Genomic DNA, 13,316 nt, shown 5'->3' with positions numbered 1-13,316 from the left:
CTAGATTAATAAAGAATTAAAGGATGGTAATATAAGTAAAGCCAGTCAACATGGATTTATGGAAAATACATCTTCCCAAACTAGGTATCATTTTTTTACAAGATTAGAATTTTGATTGATAAAAATCATAAAAGTAATAATGTTGATATAATACTCTTAGTCGTCTGTAAGGCATTTGACCTGGTGACAGGATGTCCGTACAGGCTGGCGCGTGGTGGCGGTGGCTAATCAAAGCCAGAAGCCAGGATGAAGAATGCCTTACATATGAAAACATATAGTGTAGTTGTACAAGCGGACAGCACTGAGCCATCAATGGTGTGTGTTTCTAGTGGGATCCTGCAAGGATTGGTTCTTGGCTGTATGCTGAAAAAAATATAAAATCATCACTGATAAAGTCTGCAGATGACACAAAAACTAGGGTTGTGTGTAAGTAAGATGAAAGGTCACTGATAATGAATAATCTGATCTGTTTGGTAAAATGGACACAAGCAAATAACATGCATTTTAATAGTACCAAATGTTAAATCATACACGATGTAAAAACAAAGAATGCAGGCCACACTTACTGGATGAGGGATTCTATGCTGGAAGCAGTGAATCTGAAAAAGATTTGGGGTTTATAGAGGATAATCAGCTGAACATGAGCTCCCAATGCCACGTGCTGGCCAAAAGGACTAATATTATCCGTGGGTACATAAACAGGGGAATCTACCTCTGTATTTGGCACTAGTGTGACTGCAACTGGAATATTGTGTCCAGTGCTGGTGTCCCCAATTCAGGAAGGATGTTGATACAATGAAGCAGGTTCAGAGAAGAGCCACAAAAATATTATGGGACTAGAAAACATGCCTTATATGAAAGACGCAAGGAGCACAATCTATTTAGCTTAACAAACAGAAGGTTAAGGGATGACTTGATCATATTTTGTAAGTACCTACATGAAGAACAAACATTTGATAATGGGCTCTTCCATCTAACAGACAAATGTATACAGTAATACAATCCAATATCCGAAAGTTGAAGCAAGATAAATTCACACTGGAAATAAAGTGTAAATTTTTAACAGAGTAATTAACCATATGAACAATTTACCAAGTGTTGTGGTTCATCCATCACTGGCAGTTTTTAAATCAATAGTGGATGTTTTTCTAAAAGATATGGTGAAGTTCAAACTGGAAATATTTTGGAGAAATTCTATGGCCTATGTTACACAGGTCAGACTAAATGATCACAATAATCCTTTCCTTGGAATGTATTAGTCTATGAGACAGTTGCAATCTCCCTCCAAATTTGTTAAGATTTCCCCACCAGGATTATCATATCTGTAGACACAGCCCTTAGGATTCAGATTCATAAGGCATTTGCTTCCTGAGAGTTTACTTCAAAGCCACCTCTCTCTGCCACTGCGAGTGCTCAGGATTCTGATGCCACAGGCAAACCCGCTGTGGCCGAAAGCAGGAGCTTTCACTGTAAAGCACAGTCGGGGGCCTACTCCAATTATGCCATTTAGGCATCTCCAAACAGTCATGGGACCAAAGAAAACCAGCCGTGCTCTAAGCAGGGGTGCTTGCGAGTCAGTAGGGGGCACTCTTTCCTCTGAGGCTGTGTTGTGAATGTCATGCTATGCTGTCAAGGGATGCCGTGCTGCTAGAGGGGCTTCATTTTCCAGACTGAGGCAGAAAATCTAAGTTCAGATAACTGGCAGCCCTTACAGACCCCACAGGGTTCTTGTTATTAGGATTCCATGACATGTGTGCTGGCCAGTTTCTAATTCAGGACGTTACATTTTGCTTACGGGTGTCAGCTTGAGGTTTGCCTCTGATGTGTATCATTGTGCCCCTGCTTAGCTGTACTTCTCATTGAAGAAGGGCACTTTAACAAATGCCCCTCAGCCTTTTGTTGGGCCGTTTGATGAAGCATGAGTGGCCTCTCTGAAGTCCTGCTCCTGCTTTGAAGCTCCCTAGTGAACCCAGTAGCAGCTTTTCCCACATGAATTTTTCATCTGGAAGATGGCCATACTAGTTAAAAAACAGCTTAGAATGGTACATACATAGTAATATATCTATATTGGGAGGAGGTTGATGAATTTTATTCTTTTCTGTGTAATTTTGTGTGGAAGGGGAACATGTTCCTAATTGTCTGGGGGAAGTCCACAATTAAATAAGTTGTCCCATGGTATGAAAGCACTGCTTTCTGAATCCCCACCTCTCCTATAGTGTTTCTGACCAGCACCCTGGTTCTGCCCAGACTAGAGCATGTGGGCATAGTTAGGAGCCAGATAGTGGGGATAGCTCTCCTGGTCAGAGCTCTGAGCCCCACATTACCACATACTTCAGAATGGAGAATGCTGATCAAAGGTGCAGCAGGAGCAGCTCTCAGTTGTTAGAGCACAATGGGACACTGTCAGTCTAGCTTGGGAGAAGACAAACTAAGGGCTAACCAGGAGGAGGATAAACCAAAGTGGAAAGGAAGAGAGATGTGGAGACAGGGGAGTGAATGTGGAACTAAGGCCTGGTCTACACTGGCGGGAGGGGAAATTGATCTAAGATATGCAACTTCAGCTATGAGAATAGTGTAGCTGAAGTTGACGTATCTTAGATGGAATTAAAATTACTTACTTTGTGTCCTCGTGGCGCTGGATCAATGGCCACGGCTCTCTCGTCAACTTTGCTTCCACCTCTCGCACTGCTGGAGTTCAGCAGTCGACAGGAGAGTGACTGGGGATCGATTTATCGTGTCTACACCACACACAATAAATCAATCACCGATAGATCGATCGCAGGTAGTGTAGACGTACCCAGAGGCTGTATCTCCTGAACCACCACTGCAATGTACATAGAGATTAATTCTGCTCCCAGCTACTCAGTGGTTAAAATAGATTGAAACAAGACAGGGAGCTCTCTTTGCTCCAGCCAAGGAGGAGGAGCTGTGGGGGACCTCTTCTCAAGTCAGGGAGAAGAGGGAGGGCTACACTACACTTTTAGCAGAGGAAGGAGGGCTGTTCCCTGACCTCTAACTCTTATGATAATTGCTGGATATCCATATGTGCTTGCCACATATCTTCCATGTAAGTTTAATCACTGTACGTGAGCTAAAATAAAGTTAAGTAAATAAAGGTGCAGTTGTGTAATCATTACACTGTACACCGATATCTATAGATTAAGATATATTTAAAGCAAAAAACTGGGAGTCAGGAGTCTTGGTTCTGTCTTGGTTCTTTACTGACTGCATACTCTGCATATGTAATCTGCATAAATCTCTTAATTAGAGATGGTCCCAAGTCAAAGCTTGGATCCAGACACCCCTTAATTTTGGGGCAGCATGGCTCCAAACTGTCCATTACCTCTTTAATGGGTCATCACTCTCCATAACTTATATCTTCTTGTTTTTCCATTAGTAACATTGGGGTGATCATGATTACTTGTGAGGAAAGTCTGAGAGTCTTGAGAGTCTGCCAAATTTGAACCAAATTTACTCCTTGTATAGCATCAGTGAAGTCAATAGCATTACACCAGTAATGGCTTAAGTATCTTTGTTTTAAGCATTTATAGCTTAGCTGTAAAAACTTTATACTGTGCTGAATCTTGGTTACAAGATCTCAGATAAGGAATGAAAAGGAATGGAAGTTTTTCTAACCACTTGGCCATTTATAAATTATAGTATTATAGTAGTGTAACTCAACATTTACTAGCTATTTTACTGTTTTGTGCTTCCATAATTCACAATAACAACCTACCTTTCTCCTCCCTCCCCCTCAAAAAAATGCCCCCAGAAGAGCTTTCCATTACTGAGATGGCAGAAAAGGGCAGAGAGTCCATGAAGGCCACTAAAGACTTCACAATTTCCAATCTTATTAAGTGGAAACTGCTCAGATATTATGGTGATGGTCAGCAGTGCAAAACTCTAAGATAGATCAATCAAAATAAGTTAGATATTGATAGTAATTAATTAAACTCATATTAATAAGTGACATGACTTATAGCACTGTTATATCCAAGGCTCTCAAAGCACTTTGCACATGTTAATGAATTTAGTTGCACCACACAGCTCTAAGGTAGAGAAGTATCATTCCTATTTTGCAAATGGGGAAAACGAGGCATAAAGAGTTTAACTGTCTTGCACAAAACTACTTAGGCTGTCTGTAACAGAACTGGGGATAGAATCCAGAACTCTAGATTCCCAGTCATCTATCTTACCCAAAAGAACATCCTCCCTCTTTTGAAAATAAATTCTTGCCAGATAGTAAGCCAGAAGCGTAGTGCATATGTTCTCTGAGTTCAGCTAATGTTCTGTGGTTCCCCCACTCCCTGAATCTCCTCCCTTCCTCCACAAAAAGCACCAAATCATCTGCAGTAACAAGACACATGGCAGGGAAATTTTGAAATAGAGCTTCAGCATTAAGTCAGCCAGGGTCTCCATTGTAAATGGTTGTTCTAGGGGATTTAGAAATTGGCCATAAACATTTATGCAAATTTAAAACAGCCCCTAGACAAGTTGGTCAAATTCACTGCTCAAGTAAACAGGTGCAATTCTATTCTAAAACAGCAATGCTAATGGTGGAATTTACCTGAATGTATGTATGTATTCTCTTCTAATTAGGTTCCCACACGCATGGTATCAAAGGTCTTGGCTACACAGGGAAATTGACTGGCAGAGCTACAGTGGAATAGCTATTCTGGAATAATTCCCCTGTATGGACACTCTATTTCAAAATAAAAATGAATTTATTCTGGAATAATCACTCTGCTTTGGAAAAGGAGTAATTATTCTGAAATAATATTGTTCCAGAATAGAGAATCCATATGAAGGAGTTATTCTGAAATAGATAAATTATATTGGACTAGCTATAGCAGGATAGATATTCCTCTATACTATTCCAGGAAATTATATCCAAGTAGGCAAGGCCTTAGTGTATGTATTTTACATAGTCTCAAAACCAAGACCCATTTGATTGGTTGTTTTACTGGTCTCATAAGCTATTTGTGCTCTTCTTTCTTGTCTCTTTTAGGATTAAGAAGATTTGGTCCCCATAACCTCCCTTTGGCTAGAACTTCTGATTTTGCTGTGTAATACAGGTGATGTTCAGTTATCTTGACATTGAACTGGATCCTGTTGTTAGTGCCTTTTGCCTATGTGTAACATATCTTTTTTTCTCTTTCACAATGGTTGGTAACTTACAGCCTTTGCAATTGCTTCTTTCTTTCTCTGTCTAGACAGGCGTTTTAGCTAAGTAGTGTGATTTTATCTCTGATTTCAACAGCAGCACCACATTTCACAAGAAGGGGGGTTCTTGTAAACAGTTTTTTGTTTGACACTGTCTGTTCTTCTGGTGACAAAAGCCACATCCTTCCACTAGTTAACAAACATTAAATTTCACTGCTGGGGACATATGGAAACCCAGTGTAGGACCTGGGGAGCAGGTCAACAAAATTTGAAATCCTTCCACATTAACTTTATTTTGGATGTTCTCCATCCACTTTGACAGCTTTTTAGCGCCCAGTTCAACAAGTGTGCGAGTATTTACATTTACATGTGTGACTCTCTTCCTATGTGGCTTGTATCCTTGATCAAGGCCACTCTCTATGCAACTGCCTTCTGGCTCAACTTCATCCTCTCACTTGTGGCTTTACCCTTCATGGCAGGACTTTCCTTGATGGGTGAACTCCCAACATGGACATAGATATGCTCAGGACCTTGGGCAGCAGGTGGTCCGAGGCTTTACCATGCCTGGCAGCTCTCCCTGTGGTTTTGGAGTTTTCATTACTGCTGCTCTCTGACTGAAGAGATCTATATGCCTGGACTGCTGTTACTTACACATCTATCTGCCTATTCAAGTCTATCTTAATGGATGTAATTCAGGTTTCTAGCCTGATGGCCCATTGCTACCTCTTAATCCTTGCTTTCATCTAGCAATCTGTTTTACAAGCCTCTCAATACGCTAAAGGATTTGATGTAGCCACTATGGCTATGTCTACACTACACTTCCTATGCCAGATTAGCTATGTATTCTTCCATTTAAAGACCCAAACAGTTACATGTAACAAAACAAAAAAAACAAAAAAACTTACCTAGACAAAAATTGAAAGTAATTTTGCTACTCTTCCTTGGTTATGGAGCGGGAAGAAACTTGCTGGGTTCAGACTGTGTGGATTTTGCAGAACTTTGATTTGAATTTCAACTTAATATAAACCAAAGGAGAAAAGGCAAAACTCAAAATGAAACTGCTACATTTCATTAAGTTCAGTGCATTGCTTATGGATTTGTAAAAGAGTATCTGTGAGATTTCATTTAACTTAGAGTCCTACCATATGGCCATTAGAAATGGGCTTGAACTCTAAAATTCTGATTTTGATTGTACAAAAGCCAGGAACTTCAGTGTTATGGTTCCCACAGCAACAGGAACTCTTTGCTGCTTTGCGCATATGCATTACTTTAGGAAGGTGGTATGAGGTCTCCACTAATGACAGCAGGATGATCCTACTGAGCATACCCAGGGAGCTGAGTGGCAGGAACACACGCCAAGAGTGTCACAGGCAGATTGGCAGCAGGCTTCCTGTTGACAGGATGAAGAATGCCTTACATATGAAAACATATAGTGTAGTTGTAAAAGCGGACAGCTCTGAGCGAGACCATTGTGCCTTCATCGGGAGCAGAATGTTCCCCACCCCCAAAACAGGAGATCTGGTTTTATTAAAGCATTTGCAAAATGTCTGGGGCCCAGGCATCAAGCCACCAGTTGCATAGACCGCTCCCACTGAAGCCAACTGACAATATGCTCAGGCCCCTGGTGGGCACTCACTAACACCTTCACTTCCTTGGAAAGGAGGACGACAAACATGGAATGAAGAAAAACAACAAAGACTGTCCAACGATTCTCACACCCACATACAGCTTTCAAAAATACATGTCATTACCTAGCATAGATTGAATTGTTTTTCAATAGATTTTTTTTCTCTGTAGTGTTCTGCTTTCTTTCAGTACCTTCTCTTTCTCTCTCCCCCCTTTTCTTTTTTGTATATATCTTTTCCTTCTCTGTTTCCAATGTTCTCTCCTTTTTCCTCTTTTTTGTTACTTCCCTTCTGTTCCCTCATTTTTATAGTATTCTGTCCTTCTGTTTCATTCTTCCTTTCTCATGCCTGCTCTTTCCTTTTACTGTGATCCTTATTTCTCTGGCTATCTCTCTCTTTTCTGTTCCCTCCTCCCACATCTGAACATAAAGGAAGGGTGTATATGTGTTTGATGCATCTCCTCTAGCCCCAGGCAGCATATTTTACCAGATTGTGAGCCATGTCTAGCTTGGGAGCAGTAGTATGGTCTGCTCTGTATAAAGGGGAAGAAAATGGAATGCAGTAATTGCAAGCTGAGCTCAAGCATCTCACTTGTCACCTGTGAATTCGTGGAAGAGAATAATATCTTTTTAATAAATAAGCAATAGCAGCTTGCAAGGTGCATATTGTTTATCATACCAGGATGCTTTGTGTGCTGTACCTTGTTAGAGTTAATTGCTTAAGAGAGCTTTGTCAACAAAAGCTGAGTTTGTTCAGCAACTTTGAAAATCAGGTTGCTCATTTAATTGTCTAAATATGGACTTAATTTTGGCCTGTATGATTTGCTCAAGGTCTTTTCCTGACAGAGCTGGGAAAAGTGACCAAGTCTTCAAGACTCCTCGTTCCCAATGCTACACAACACTGCTTCAGAAGAGCAGATGGTACTAGGGGATGCTAACTGGTTATAATTAAATTTACCTAATCAGGAAGACTTCAAGCAAATTGTGAAGACACCCACAGTGTGATTCTGATAGCCATCCCGCGGGAGAGAGTTTCATGAGTGAGATAGGCCCTAACAGTGAGAAGACATTGTCTCTAACTGGTTAACCAGTTGTCCGTTATACTTGGGAATGGCAAGAAAGGATAAACCAGTCAATCTGAATTGCTTTGGGGGTATCTTAGGGTGATAGATGGGTTCACAAAATCTTTCTTCTAGATTTGGGTTTTATGTATCAATAATAAGCTTGTGGCAGCCAGTGCATTTCATAGAGGGCAGCTGCCACACCCAGACACTTGTATTAAGGAGTAAGCAGGCAACTGCATTCTGCAACTACTGCAGTTTCTGGATCAATTTCAAGAGAAGCCCAAGAAGTAGAGAATTTAATAATCTAATATGATGACTGTGAGTCCTGATACAAGAAATTGTCCTTATGTGCAATATACCAGCATGTGCTAAAGTGCCTTCCTTTGACCCAGGCCCATAATGAGATCCACAACTGAGCTGGCACTGTCGTGAAGGGCTGAGAGTGAATCAAGCTGTGAAAAGATTGAAGAAGACTTTGGGGGCCTAATCTCGCAAAGCTGATGCATGTGGAATTCCTGCTGAAGTCAATTGAAATTCTATACGTATTGGATTTGCCGGATCTGGATCTTATTGAAGTCACTATCTCCTGATAGCCTGTCTCATGGGTGTAACTATAGGTCAGAGCAAAAAATGGATAAGTGGCTCAAATGAATTTCCAGCTCTGACAGAGCTGTTCTGGTCTTTGGGAGCAGTGAGCTATTCCTACTCATTTTGCAATTTTAGGGGGAGATTTAAAAAGCACAAAGGGGAGTTAGGTACCCAACTCTCATTGACAGTCGGTGAGAATTGGGCTCCTAACTCCCCTTTGTACCTTTGAAAATCTCCCCCAAACATCTGACTTGCTACAGGAGCACCTTTACTCAAGACTGGATTGGCAGTTATCCAGAAACCTGAGGGCTACAACAAGGTTGCATAAAAGGGAGTAGATTACAGCCACAGTATCTTTATTAGAGAGGTGCTGCATGGGAAGCCCGCAGGTTCCAGCATTGGAAGGATGATATTGTCTGCAGGGGCTAGGGTGACCAGATGTCCCGATTTTATAGGGACAGTCCTGATATTTGGGGCTTTTTTTATATGGGCCCCTATTACCTCTGACCCCCATCCCAATTTTTCATACCTGCTGTCTGGTCACCCTAGCAGGGACCTATGGTTTCCATGGGCTGAACATCAAGATTAAGCATCAGGAACACAGCCAGCTTCACTGTAGAACTCTCTGCTTGCAGGCTGCACTTTGGCCACTGCTGATTTAATACATTTGTATAAGCAGATGGTCAGGTAAAAAAATATTAGCAGCTGTGCTTGCATGTTTGTGTTTCACACATCAAAGGACCTGACAAAGCCTGGTTAGCTCTTCCTTTAAAAATCAATTGAGCAAGATGCATCTCCCTGGGCTTTATAGTATGGATGTTAAATGGATTAAGTCTAATGTGGGTTGCACAGCTTTATTTTTTGGCCTTGCAAGGACCGTGTTAAATCCAGGGTTTTAGTCCCTTTGTTTTCACTGATGTAAGCACATGGCAGGAAATTGCACAATTTAACCTATGTCCTGAAATAAAATATTCTTTTGTGTTCTGGTTTAGAATGAAACACATAAATAATTTTATTGTGATTAATTTATTTTATTTTTATTTCAATTAAAACAGTTTCAATTGTTGTTATTTGTTGGATATAAACACTCTTCTGAAACTTCTGCAACCTAAACATTGCATCATTGTTCTAGGACATGGGAACCAGACAATAAAACTTCATATTAGGATTTCATTTTATTACTTATTTTTGTACCAGGCCCCAAAGTACGTGCTTTACAGAACAAAGGGAAAAGAAACTAGATATAGACAAAAGGGAAACAGGTCAAACAGTTGTCATTGTCCAAGATGAGTAAAAAGTATAATGGAAACAATCAGCATAAATAGTAAAAAGTACATTAGATTTTTACACATTGGTTTAGTTTTAATGATTTGACATGTTATTAACAGACTTAAGGTATTTTTAAAAAATACAGACTTTTTAACCAGACAGTATCCTTTCAAGTTCATGGCAAAGAAAAGCTGTCTCCAAAATAAGAAAAATAGGAGGACTATTTCACATTTCTTTAACCCTATCCATTCTGAAGTCTTTCAAGCATTCGTCCTCTGTATTACTCGGGTCTGTGCAGGGCTCAGACACGTTAGGTTTGGCACTGTTGTTGGATCTATTCAGAACTTCATGTCATCATTCTTTTGATGTGGAGCTAATGTGCTGTTAAGAACAGGAAAAAAAGCCATGCACAAGTAATTATTTTGGTATTGAATAAATCTGGGTCCCACAATGTAAAACCTATTGACACATAGTCACATACATTATTATAGCCACATAGGTCAGAGAAAAGATGTATAAGCATAATTTAGCTCACCTTCCTGCCAATGTAGGTTTGTTTTCTCCAGTATACTTTCTAGTGCTTTGCCCAGAAAGTCTTAAATATCTCAAGTAGTGGGACTTCTTCCATTATTTCCCTTGGGCAACTAATCCATGGTCTAACACAGGGTCAGCAACCTTTCAGAAATGGTGTGACAAGTCTTCATTTATTCACTCTAATTTAAGGTTTCACATGCCAGTAATACATTTTAACGTTTTCAGAAGGTCTCTTTCTATAAGTCTATAATATATAACTAAACTATTGTTGTATGTAAAGTAAATAAGGTTTTTAAAATGTTTAAGAAGCTTCATTTAAAATTAAATTAAAATATAGAGCCCCCCAGACTGGTGGCCAGGACCGGGCAGTGTGAGTGCCACTGAAAATCAGCTCTTGTGCCACCTTTGGCACGTGTGCCATAGGTTGCCTATGCCTGGTCTAACAGATGTTACCATTAGTAATGTATAGCCACGTGTATATCTCAGTTCTTCTTTTTTATGTATATATTATAGTCTAACATCATCCTCTGCAATTTATCTTGATCTGACTTTTGCAGTTGTCACCACAAAGAACTGCTTCTTTCTCTATTTACACTCTACCAAAGAATGCAAGTTATTTGCACATGAATCTTCATGGATGTTTAGCAGAAGATGCTCACTTAAAATTTCCTTCAGTTTGGCCTTTAATATGTATTTTTTGCTTACTGAGAAGACACCTCCTAGTAAATTTGGTAATGTAAATTATTCGCTGTTCATTAGCACGTGCTTTGTAACAGTTCTGCCACTGCAAGCTCTCTATTAATGGAACTAAATGACACCTTGCAGACAGTCATGTGTTATACCAATATAGAAGAGTTTATATATTCCAGGTCTTTTCTATGCTTAAAAGGGTTTCCCAGTATAGATATACTGGAAGAACTATATCAGCAAACTCCTCTAGGAGATGCAGCTTATATTGGCAAAAGGTTTTTTTAGCTGGTATAGCTTAAACTAGTTCCCCAAATGGAATAAGCTATTCTGGCAAAAGGACTTTTTTTACTGGCATAACTGTATCTAGACTAGGGCTTTTGCTAGTGTGTCTGTAAAGGGTGTGTTTTTTCACACTCCTAACCAACATAGCTATGCTGGTAAAACTTTCTAGTGTCGACCAGGGCCCAGTTTGGGAACCAAAGTAAGTTATACCAGTAGAAAGCACCTTTGTTTTAGTTCAACTGCATCTATGCTAGAGTTTTTACTGGCATAACTATGCCAGCAAAAAAAAAAAAAAATCACATCCCTAATTGACAGTTATACTGTAAAGCCTTGTCTACACTGCCACTTTACAATGCTTCAGCTTTCTTACTAGGGGTGTGAAAAACACCCTCCTGAGTGCTGCAAGTTTCAGCGCTGTAAAGTGGCATTGTTGACAGTGCACCAGTGCTGGGAGCTACTCCCCTCATGGAGGTAGTTTTTTTTAAAGCAAGCGTTGGTGCGCGACTACACAGTCACGTTAAAGCACTGCCACAGCAGCCCTGCTTAACATTGCTAGTGAAACATGCCCTGAAACTTTTAAAGTGTAGATCAGCCTTACGTTGTTCTGAAAAAACAAAGTGGATCCCCATTGTTAAGATATAGGCAATTAAGTGTGTTCTTAATAGACAAGTAGGTGGCACTTGCAAACCAGTCCCTCTACACAGGTACCAATTAGGGCCAGTATTGCAGTTCTTACACAGTCTTTCTGGTCAGCAAAACTCCCATTGTCTTAAGAACTGCAAAACTGAATCCTGAGAAAGAGTTCCTAAGTCATACAGCAGTTAATGACATAAAACAATGTGTAATAAACAGGCTGTGGTATGCCACAGCCTGTTTAAGGTCATTTGACTGAGACATTAAATGTATTTGATTTGAAAGCATTCACCAGTATTTTGGCCTAGCACAATAACAAACACAACTTCTCCAGCTACCGACTGGCGGGGAATGGCTGGAGAGGAGAACACTAAAGTAAGAGAAAAAGCTGTATATTTAAACAGTTGTGTTTGTTATTGCTGTAAAAATAACATAGAGAGACTTTTGTGCCAGGACTGTGCCACTTTGCAAATGCTGATAACACAAATAACGTGAGCAAGCTGTCTGACCTGGCTGGCATCACCTGATCTGAGGTACAGTAAGAGGCCAAACATTTCTATCCATTCCCACCATAAAAGTCAACCTCTTGTCTGAGTTATTTGACTGGAGCAAGTCCATAAGGAAAAGCAGAACTCTGAGTATAGAAGTGGTAAAGTTAGAGAGTCTGAATGTCAGAGTGATCTGGACAGCACAGTTAAAGGGAGACTGCCTCCATGGTAGTGCTTATGATATCCTGGAGTTCAAGGTCAGATGAGCTGTACAGCCTTTTTTACACTGAAATGTGGCTCTTGTTACATTAGTTAAATATACTTTTTTTTTTTTTACTTTGTGGGACAGATGCAGCCCTGGTCTCTAGCATAAGTGAGCACAACTTCCATTGATTTCAGGGGCTTCGCTAACTGAATATGGTATTTTGTCTCTAAGGAGGACTTGATGGGTTATGAGACTGACCTGGGCTACAAGACTTTCTCTGATGTAGATTGCTGGTTCCAATCCAGCCCAGGATGATAGTAAGTAAAGGCTGTTATTCTCTAATGGCTCTTGGTGGCCTAGATGGGATGATTTTGATCCAGTTGTTAGCAAAGGATACGGAACTTTTATTTTCTTGGTCACCATTTTGAATTTGGCCCAAATCCATAATGACCTAAAGTTTCTGTTAGGTGGTCTTTGTGAAATAAGCTTGATTGCTTCCCTTCAGTTCTTAGGAGCCGATCCTGGGCCCATTGAATTAAATATCCAAATTCCCATTGACTTGCATGGTACTTTTTCTTAGTGGAAAAGTGTCACAGACAGCATTCCCAGAACTAATACTAATTGGCAGTCACAAGAGAGAGGCCAAAGACGGAATGCAAATACAACTCTGAGTTAGAGTGTGAGGGGCTATCTTTACTAAAAATTAGGGGTAAAATACTGAATTGCCCCATCTTCCACCCCCACAGGTCAGGGATGAGATCCATTGATGAGATAGC

Source organism: Gopherus evgoodei, chromosome 3, assembly GCF_007399415.2.
Source record: "Gopherus evgoodei ecotype Sinaloan lineage chromosome 3, rGopEvg1_v1.p, whole genome shotgun sequence".
NCBI lineage: Eukaryota > Metazoa > Chordata > Testudines > Testudinidae > Gopherus > Gopherus evgoodei.
The sequence above is the reverse complement of the archived record's forward strand: the minus strand, read 5'-3'. Positions refer to the sequence as shown.